The sequence below is a fragment of the Mustela lutreola genome, chromosome 17 (genome assembly GCF_030435805.1).
Source record: "Mustela lutreola isolate mMusLut2 chromosome 17, mMusLut2.pri, whole genome shotgun sequence".
Lineage (NCBI taxonomy): Eukaryota > Metazoa > Chordata > Mammalia > Carnivora > Mustelidae > Mustela > Mustela lutreola.
The window spans coordinates 41,754,792-41,765,361 of NC_081306.1; positions in this window are offsets into that span (position 1 = coordinate 41,754,792).

Here is a 10,570-nt window from a genome sequence, read left to right on the forward strand (position 1 = left end):
GCCCCGGCCCAATCTAGAAAAGGTCAGAGACAGATCGAACGTCTCTGATCTCCGGTCTCTGAATGGGTTCACCACGGGTCGTCCTTTGGGAGATGTGGGGAGAAAACAAAAGGACAAAGCCCGGCCTAGGTTAGTGTCAGTGCGGATGTCTGGACGCTTCGCTCGAGCAAAATTCACTCATGATTCGTTCAGCCTTCAATTGCCGAGCCGGTCCAGAATTTGGAGAGGCCATGAAATGACGTGTCCAGACAAAATTTGCTGGCCCCCGAGAGGGTTGGTATGACACAAATACCAAAATAAACCCAACACCGCGTCAGTAACTTTTAGTTACATAGTGTTTGCATTACAAAGAGCTGATGAGCGAAGTGTGAGGGGGAGTCTACCTCCATTTCAGGATGTCATGAATAGACTGATTGATTAAATCAGTGTCCTCCAAATGCCTACTCCATACCAGACACTCGTCCAGGTGCTGGGATGTGCCTGTACTTATGGAAGCTTTCATTCCCGGGAGCCGGTGGACATGAAATAAGCAAGAAAATAAATGACATACCCTCGGGCAGGGACCATTTTCGTTAGTGGTGAGTGCTTTGAATAAAGATAAATTACTAGAGAGTTAAGGAGTGTGAGGAAACCCATTTTGGGTGGAGTAGTCAAGGCAAGACCTTGGGACAGAGGTGACAGTAAAGCACAAAGCTGAGCGAAGAGAGGGCTCAAGCAAACTGTGAAAGATCTAGAGGAAGAGCATACCTGAACAGCAAGGGTAAAGGCACTGAGGCAGAAATAAACTTGGCAGGTACCGAGAACAGCCCCGAGGGTCTGTGAGGCTGGAGCAGGATGAATGAAGAGAGTGGTGCGGTATGCTGTTGGAGAGATCACATAGGAGTTTGGGGACTTATTCTAAGGGTGATGGGAAGCATGCATCAGGAATTGTATCTGCCACGTGTAATAGAAACTCTAGGGGTGCCTGGGTGGCTCAGTCAGTTAAGCAGCTGCCTTGGGCTTGGGGTCCTGGGATGGAGCCCTGCATCAGGCTCTCTGCTCAGCGGGGTATCTGCTTCACCTTCTCCCTCTGCCCCTACCCTCTCTCTCTCATGCTTGCTCTCTTGCTTTCTCTCTCAAAAAAAATAAAGTCTCCAAAAAAACCCCAATATTGATGAGGGAGCAGGAGGCTGGCTGAGGACAAAGCAAGAGCTGGCGCCTTACCCCCCCCCCCCTTCATCCGCTCCCCTCCATAGGTGTAGCATTCCTCAGGCACCCCTGACTGCCATAAAATGATAAATAGTTAACTTGCTGAGATCACAATCCTACAAGACAGGAGTCTCCCTTGGTTTGCAAATGTCCTTGAGATTACAACAAAGAAGTTACCTTATCAATAAGCCCATTTTCCAAAGACACAGAACTCAGTTCCTCAAGCCTAATGTTACCCTCCCCTCCATAAAAACCGAAGGAGGTGGAGGTAGAAGGAAAAGTAAATAAAGTTAAATTTCTTCTAAACCTAAATCTCATTAACAAGGATGCTTGATAGCAGGAATGTAACATTCCACCAGACTCCCAATTGTCTTTAAACCTAAATCTCATCAACAGGGATGCTTGATAGCAGGAATGTAACATTCCACCAGGAGACTCTCAATTGTCTTTACTTGATAGTAACTAAGCCTTCAATATCCTGATAGTATTCTTTGCCCCAATAGCCCTTCTGAATACCCCTTTGTCCTCACCTACCCAACTCCTGCGTATATAACCAACCACCCCTCACAACCCGGGGCAGCAGCAGCTCTTCCTGCCCACGGGTCCTGTCCCCGTGCTTTAATAAACCACCATTTTGCACCAAAGATGTCTCAAGAATTCTTTCTTGGTCATCGGCTCCGGACCTCAGCCCACCAAACCTCACCTAGGTTCTAGAACTTCATCAATATGACACGGCTGACGGAAATGTTAATGTTCACGAGTCAACAACACTGCCGGAAACACCGGTCTAGGGCTAGTTGCCTGTGACATTGGACAAATGTAATGTTTGAAAGTCCTTCATAAACTGGTTCCCTCCTAACTATCCAGTCTCATTCCCATCCGCATCTGCTGTGGGCTCTTCCGCCCCCCTTTTCATGTCTCTTAAGACTCCAGTGCTGCTGTTCCGCCTGTCTTCCCAACTCCACTTGGCCCGTTTGAATGCTCAGTGATGCCTCCGGCCATAATTAACTTCACATAGCGGCTGTTTCCAAAGTGTACCTTTGAAGATTATGTGCTTAAATTCTTGGTTTGGGGTTCTGAAGGAGGAGGAGGAGGGATGCATTTCTCAGTTGATGAAAAATGAAGGTGGAGTGGAAATAATTTGGATGGGGGGGACTTTGTATTTTGCTTGGGGATTAATTTGACTGAAAGAACAAAACTCTTAGAGTGGCAAGGTCTAGAGGGTGACAGTCCAGGGAGGGCTTGGCAACACAAAGTTGGCCTCAAGCATCAGCTTCTTTCTATTTTTTTCCTCTGCTGTCTTTAGCTTTAATTTACTTTGTCCTCATGCTTGTTACCTCATAGTCACAAGGTAGCTGCTGTGCCTCCAGGCATCATGACTGCAATTAAGGAAAGACTGCAGAACAACAAAGGCTTTGCCATAGTCAGTCCTTTATAAAAAAAAAATCAATGTTATTTAGTCATAAAAACTAAATTTAAACATAAACATATATTAAAGTGTACCTATTTTAAATATTCTTTGAGTTTTGAAAAAACGTGTAGACTATCATCTTACTCAAGACTCAGAATATTTCCATCACCCCAAAAGTTCCCTCACATTCCTTTGTGGTCAGCTCCCTCCCAGCCTTCACCCTGGGGAAAACTTTTGTTGTACTTTCTGTCACTAGAGGTTAGTTTTGCCTGTTCTGGAATTTCATATAAATAAAATCACAAAATATTTACTCTTTTTTGTGTCCGGCTTCCTTCACTCAAGACAATATTTTTAATTTTTATACATATTGTGTCTATGTATAGTTTATTCCTTTTTATTGCTGAGTCACATTCCTTGTGTAAATATACTATCTTTTGTTTATCTGTTCATCTGGTGATTGGGTTATGTGGGATGGTCTATCTATAGTTTGGGGGCTATCATAAACACAGTTGCCGGAAATAAAGTTTTGTATGGACATGTTTTCCCATCTCTTGGGTAAATACCAATGAGCAGAATTGCTGGGTCATGTAATTATGTATATCTTTTTTTTTTAAGATTATTTATTTATTTGACAGACAGAGATCACAAGTAAGCAAAGAGGCAGGCAGGGAGAGAGAGAGGAGGAAGCAGGCCCCCTACTAAGCAGAGAGCCCGATGCAGGACTCGATCCCAGGACCCTGGGATCATAACCTGAGCTGAAGGCAGAAGCTTTAACCCACTGAGCCACCCAGGCACCCCAATCTATCTATATCTTTTTCAGTGTCTATAACTGCACCTGTATTTCTCTCTCTCTCTTTTTTCTCTTTTTTCTTTTTCTTTTTTTTTTTTTTTTAGAGAGAGAGTTTGTGCATGAGAGCTGAGGGTGGCAGCAGGGAGAGGCTGAGGGAGAGAGAGAACCCTAAGCAGGCTTCACGCCCACCTCTGAGCCCAACACAGGGCTGGATCTCACAACCCTGAGATCACCACCTGAGCCAAGCCAAAATCGAGAGTTGGACGCTTAACCAACTGAGCCACTCGGGTGCCCCTGTATTTCTATATCGTATATACACATACCCCTGGTTCCTGATTTCCTGTATTATTCATTTGGTTATAATCTATCACTCTCGTTTATTTGATGCTCAAATAGTCCTTGATTTGACCAGCGGGAAGCCCCACCCCTTCAGGCTGGTTTCTGTGTCCTTTTGAAATCTTTCCTCCTGTGAGCTCTTCTTTACTTTTTGGCCCTGTTACATGGTCCCAGGCGGTTAGTATCACCTCATAACTACCAAGTCTATACACATTCTCCTGTATTTATGTTAAAAATGAAAAGTTTCAAAAATCCCAGGAACCTCAAAAACATTCCTTTCACACCTAAAAAAATTGGGGGGGCATCTGGGTGGCTCAGTGGCTCTGCCTTCGGCTCAGGTCATGATCCTGGGGACCTGGGATCGAGCCCCGCATTGGGCTCTCTGCTCAGCAGGGAGCCTGCTTCCTCCTCTCTCTGCCTGCCTCTCTGCCTACTTGTGATCTCTGTCTGTCAAATAAATAAATAAAATCTTTAAAAAAAAATTGGGGGGGGAATCTCGCCTTCCCCCGCCCCCTGCTTTTTGGGGCATGAAATATATACTTAGATCTCTGGCTGGGGCTTTGGAAGAATCGGTGCCACACACTTGGGTGGGCACTGGGTTCCAGAGACGTCTCTTCTCAGTCCCTGCCCCTAAGTAGTTCCTAGTCTAGATGGGAAGACCAAACCTGTATAGTGCTTTTCATCTCTTCAAGTCCTTTCCCATATATGATCTCACTTTATTTTTTTTTAAGATTTTGTTTATTTATTTGACAGAGAGAGAGAGAGAGATCACAAGTAGGCAGAGCAGCAGGCAGAGAGTGGGGGGAAGCAGGCTCCCTGCTGAGCAGAGAACCCGATGCAGGGCTTGATCCCAGGACCCTGAGGACATGACCTGAGCTGATGGCAGAGGCTTAACCCACTGAACCACCCAGATGCCCCTATGATCTCACTTTAATTCACAGTGGGTGAATTAAGCCAACTGGGTGTCTCCATTGGTTAGGTGTCCAGCTCTTGGTTTGGGCTCAGGTCATGATCTTGGGGTCCTGGGATCGAGCCCCGTGCTGAGAACTGTGCTCAGTGGGAAGTCAGCTTGAGGATTCTCTCTCTTTTCTTCTGCCCCTCCTCCTGCTTGTTCTTGCTCTCTCTCTAAAGTAAAATAAATAAAACCTAAAAAAAGAAAAAGAAAGGTGCCATTCGTGTTTGGGTCCACTGGACCTAGTTCCAAGCTTGGTACCCAGTAGGTGCTCAATAAATGTTAGTTCCTCCTCCCTTACTCCTAGTACACCCATAAGCACGTTCATTTTCTCTATAAATATTTAAGTTAATAAATGTTCCCTTACATTTGCCTTGGGGCTTTCATTTTTATTGCCAGGTGAGAGAAAGAAAAAAATGTGAGCTGCTTTACATTTCTTGGATACATGCACTGTATAAATTTGGGATTATTATTATTGTGGATTATTGAAATACTTTGCTTTATGACTTTCATTTTAATTAGAAGAAGTTGACCTCAGATGGCTTAATACCCAGCCTTTGGTTCTGAAGGGAGCAATAAGATATTGGTAGAGCCAGGCCTGGATGATCTAAGTGCAATTTTTTCTCCTGATTCCGTGACCTGGTGCAATAAAACCTCTCACTTGAAAAAACTCAGAGAAATACGTTTGACATATTTCAAATCCTCTCTATAAAAAATTGTTGAAAAGATTTAATATAATCGCTAGTCATAAAATCTTTAATTTGAGTTGACCTTCCACGGTCGCAATGCTCACACATGCAGTTTTTATTACTGCAGAATAAATGGTGGATTTCCTGTTATTCGAGGGAATAAAAATGTCCTTCAATCACCTCCTCCTACAGCACGGAGATCTGAACGCATTTAGGTCAACTCTCAAAGATAGGCAGGATCGCAAAATGGTTTGTAACCTGCGACTGTTCTGTTCCCTGTTACGGTGGGCGTCCCTTCTTCTTCTCCTCCCCCCCATTCCTCCTCTTCCTCCTCCTCCTCTTTCATCTTCCTCTTCTTCTTTTTCTTTTCTTTCACTTTATATTTTTAATTTTTTTTTTTAAAGTAGGCTCCATGCCCAGTGCAGAGCCCAATGCAAGGCTCGAACCCACAACCCTGAGATCAAGACCCAAGCCAAGATCAAGAATCAGATGCTTAACTGATGAGCCCCCTAAGTGCCTTATTATTATCATTGTTGTTGTTGTTGTTTTAAAGCTCTAGCTAAAGATGAGGTTCAGCAAGTTTGGTTTAGGGCAAAATCAATACAGTAAAAATTATTTCCCATCAATTCCCATTAGAAAGCCTGAGCTATGTTCTAACATGAAAATATTTCCCAGTGGACTGAAGATAAAACTTTTGGTAAAAACAACAAAAGAGGGATCTGGCTTCACCAGGACTCTCCGTCTTCATTAGGTGACGTCCTGCTCTCGGGCTTTGGAGAAGAAGTTTTGTGGTAGAAAGAATGCTGATTTAGGAGTAAGGTAGAATTTGAAATTAGCGAGTGATCTTAAGAAAATTACTTATACTCTTGGGTCCAGTGCAAGCCAGTATCCAAAATGGCCCCCACCCCTACTGGGGATCCTCACCTCCTGGTCTCTAAGCTTTTGTGTGGTTCCCTCTTGTCCTGAATAGGGTTGACCCGTGTAACAAGTAAGATGTGAAGGGATGTGTGACTTCTGAGGCTGGGTCATATGAAGAAAGATCTTGTAGCTTGTGCTTTCCACTTGCTTTTGTCAATCACACTGGGGCCAACCAGCTGCCATGTCTTGAGGGCATAAGCAGCCTGTGGAAAACTCCACGTAGGGAAAAACTGCCTCCTGTCTACACACCGGCGTCCACTGACAGCCCCGTGAGTGAGCCATCTTGGAAGCAGGCTCACCCGTCCCAGTCAAGCCTTCTGATGACCCATAGCCCCAGCCAACATCTTGACTACAACCTCCCAAGAGAGCCTGAGCCAGAACCGTATTCCCGACCCATAGGAACAGTAGGGGAGAACAGTTGTTTATTGTTGCTGTAATTTGCCAAGTTTGGGAGGAATTCCTTATGTGTAGCAGTAGATAACTAACGCAGAGCCTTAGTTCTCCACCCACGGAAGTGGGGCTTAAACCAGTCCCACGTGGCGGTGAAGGGGATGGAGTGGGATGAAATGGACAAGCAAGTTAGGGCAAGTCTTGGCATAGGCAGTAGGTGGTTGATATCTGGTGCTTAGATCTTCCTAACACTCCTGTGATGTTCAGACCCATCCTCTCCATGCCCCTGATCACAAGGGTTTTCCCATTAGGCCAAGTGTGCCTTTTGAGCACTAAAACTCTGTGGTCTTCCTTTTTTTTTTTTTCCCCATAAAGAAGGAGCACTTCGATGTTTAATCTGTCACAAATAAGTTAATGCCTCTAACACTCCCTGTCTTCTTGCGGTTACTTCTTTATTGATAGTTATTTCACTCCCACCACCCTTAGCTCATTTCCTGCTTTTTTTTTTTTTTTTGACTCAGTTCGCTCCCAATTCTGTATAGTATATTCTATTTTCTTAAAATGAAGGCTACCATATGTGCAAGAAACAACTGCAAATTCCCACTGCATTTACCCGCCTATGGAGGTCTTTGTTTATACACCTTTTGCACTGGGTTTACATTCAGGAGCAAATCAGATCCTGGAGGTAAGTGATGCTGTAAGGGACAACATCTGGGGGTCAGTATGACTCACCTGTGGACCGCTGAGGTCGGCATGTGGCCCGTGCAGACGAGGCACTCATGGAAAGACTTATTTTCCTAATGCAGTTATCGGATTGGGTGCATTCTCTCTTCTTGGGCCAGGCTTGAATCTGAATTTAACCAAGATGATTCTAGAGCCTTCCTTTGTGAATAAATGCTACCCTTCTAGAATGCAGCCTTTGTTATTTTTTTTTAAGATTTTATTTATTTGACAGAGAGAGATCACAAGTAGATGGAGAGGCAGGCAGAGAGAGAGAGAGAGAGAGAGGGAAGCAGGCTCCCTGCCAAGCAGATAGCCCGATGCGGGACTCGATCCCAGGACCCTGAGATCATGACCTGAGCCAAAGGCAGTGGTTTAACCCACTGAGCCACCCAGGCGCCCCAGGCTTTGTTATTTTTCACGTATGGTGAGGCCAACAGATCAGGAGAGGGCTGTCCTAGAAAAGACCTCTCGTGAGGTTGTTACTGTTCCCCAGAGGAGGGTGCACCTTCCCTTCCTTCCCCTATACCTTCACCATGGTGGCGGGCACCCAGGGAAGGACTAGGGTTAGCCACAGGCAGAGGGAGGGAGAAAAAGTGCACAAGGAACTTTCTTGTGGTTTCTGCAGGAACAGAATGAGTAGGCAGGATAAAGAGGATTAGGCGGGCTGGTTTGAATGACTTCAGCAGGCTCCGAGGTGTAGGGGCTGTTTCTAGGGCATCTGGCACTTAACCCTGGGGTGATTAGGGCAGAAGGATAGTGGTCCAGAGTGTGAGTGTCCAATAAAGGAGGTGGCTGGGAGATGGGCCCTGGATTGGCTGGTTTGCATATGAAAGGCAAGCTCTGTAGGCTGGTGGATTCCTGTCTCTAAGAATTAGCTAGCCCTGGGAGGGACAGTCTCTCCAGGGCCTGCAAGGCCCTAGATGTCAAAACATCCAAAACACTCGGTTAAGAAAAAAAAAAAAGTCCGTCACTTAACATTAGTTAGCATAATATAAAATGTACCTTCTGATTTTTAAGCTGTTTGTATAGGCTTCGTTTTTACCCCTTGGTGTGGATTGAAGATTTTATTGTTGTTGTTTTGTTTTGTTATTTTAAAGATTTTATTCATTTATTTGACAGACATAGAACACAAGTAGGCAGAGAGGCAGGCAGAGAGAGAGAGAGAGAAGCAGGCTCTGCACTGAGCAGAGAGCCTGATGCGGGGCTCGATCCCAGGACCCTGGGATCATGACCTGAGCCAAAGGCAGAGGCTTTAACCCACTGAGCCACCCAGGGGCCCCATTGTTGCTGTTTTAATACCATATAGGTAAGTCTCCTGCTACTAGGTTATATTTGGCTAAGGAATCATTATGAAGCGGAAAGCAGGAAAACTCAGCCCTTTCTGCAGGTGGGAGAGCTAGGATATCAGGCTAATGCTTACGGCTCGGGGTAAGATATTTATGTTGAAAACATTGACTAACTTCCGTGATGTGTTCGTTCCTTCTCTTATTCCTCAGCTGGTAATTTGCATAGAACCTGCCTGGCGCGTACAGGTGTGCAACACGGGCTGTTTGACCACTTGGCCTCATCAGGAAAGTAGTCGTGGAGGAGAGCAAGAGACTTGACCGTGGATGGTGTCGGACAAAATGCCCTGGAATGTTTCCTTCATCTGGATTGTCTGGTTTGACTATACGTTTCATCCGTTCATCTCATTTTCTTCTTCCCTCCCAATACAGTTTACATATTGGAATCAAGGTTCTAAAATATTCGAGAATTGTTTTTGCCCAAAGGCACGCTTTAATGTCTAAGTACATGTTAACATTTCATGCACCAGCCTGATGGACCTGACTGCTGAAGTTCCCTTTTCCTTGTGACACAACCAGACTGAAGGAAGACACGGGTGTTGAGCAGAGCTGGGTGGTTTTCGCAGCCCCTCTAGCAGATGTGTTTTGGGGAACAATTCCTTTCTCGCACAAAGCAGCCCAGAGACCTGAGCAGACCCATTCATTGGCCCTAATCTCTTCTGAACTCTCCCAGAAATTAGCGCAGACACAAACACAGGGTGTTTCCTACATCGCTTCTCTTCAGAGCACTTTACTCCCGAGCATCTAATCAAATATCATAGATTGTTCAGGAAGGGAAGATGGTTTTCTCCATGTCCTGGCACCTGCAAGGCAGGACAGCACAAGGCAATGGAATAAAGAGCAGAAGGCAGGTTGCCTGTGGCTTTTTTCCCATTGGCTGCCTCTCGGGGAGCCCTGCTTGGTTTGGTCCCCATCTTCTCGCTTTGAATCTCTTGGTGGCTATCTGGAGCTGGTGGTCATGTTCCTTAATCTATAAGCTAAAGACTTGACCGGTAGCCATCAGCAACTGTGACTTTCTAGAACTCTGCCTAAATGTTAGCCCTGTGACTTTGGGTCAGCATAAGTCTTATCTGAGTCCATTAAATAGGAATAGTAATCTGTTGTCATGGGGTTACTGGAGAGAGAAAACAAGATAATAAAGATGAAGATGTTTGGCGTTAATTCTGAGTCGGACATGAGTTCGTTGAAGCAGAACAACCAACCAACAGGCTAACCAACGAACCGGACAAACGAATCCAACAGCACCGTCCTTTGATACCTGATGATAACAGCATCATCTTAATCCACAACAACAGAGTGATCTGATCCAGTTGGTTCAGTGGCTGTCAGAAAAACATCATGACAATTCAGATGGGAACATTCCTGTCCCTGGCTGCCATTGGGGCGGGTAGCTGTTCGAGGCAGTGATGGGTCTGCAGCCAGAAAGCCTGAGCTCAGAGCTCAGCCTCACCACTTCCTGGAAGGGTGATCCTGGACCAGTTACATACCTGCCTTGGGCCTCAGTTTTCCTGCCTGGAAAACGGCCATAAGGGTAGCACCTGTGTTGCAGGAGTGTCCTGAGGACAGATGCGCTAACTCACCCAAGGAGCTCAGCTCTGTTCTGGCCACCTGGGTGGGGCTCCATCACCGCCTACTTTATAACTGGGCAAACCTGGCCCAACTCCTCCCTAGTACTGTTTTGTGGACCAGGCCTTCTCCAGAGGCATGAAAAATTGCAGAGAAGGGCATTAAGATCACAATAAATTAGAACCATCGGGGAGCCAGAAAGTGGCTCAATCAAGTCCATGGATGGCAGGAGAAACCATCTAGGGCTACAGGGCGGTCAGATGT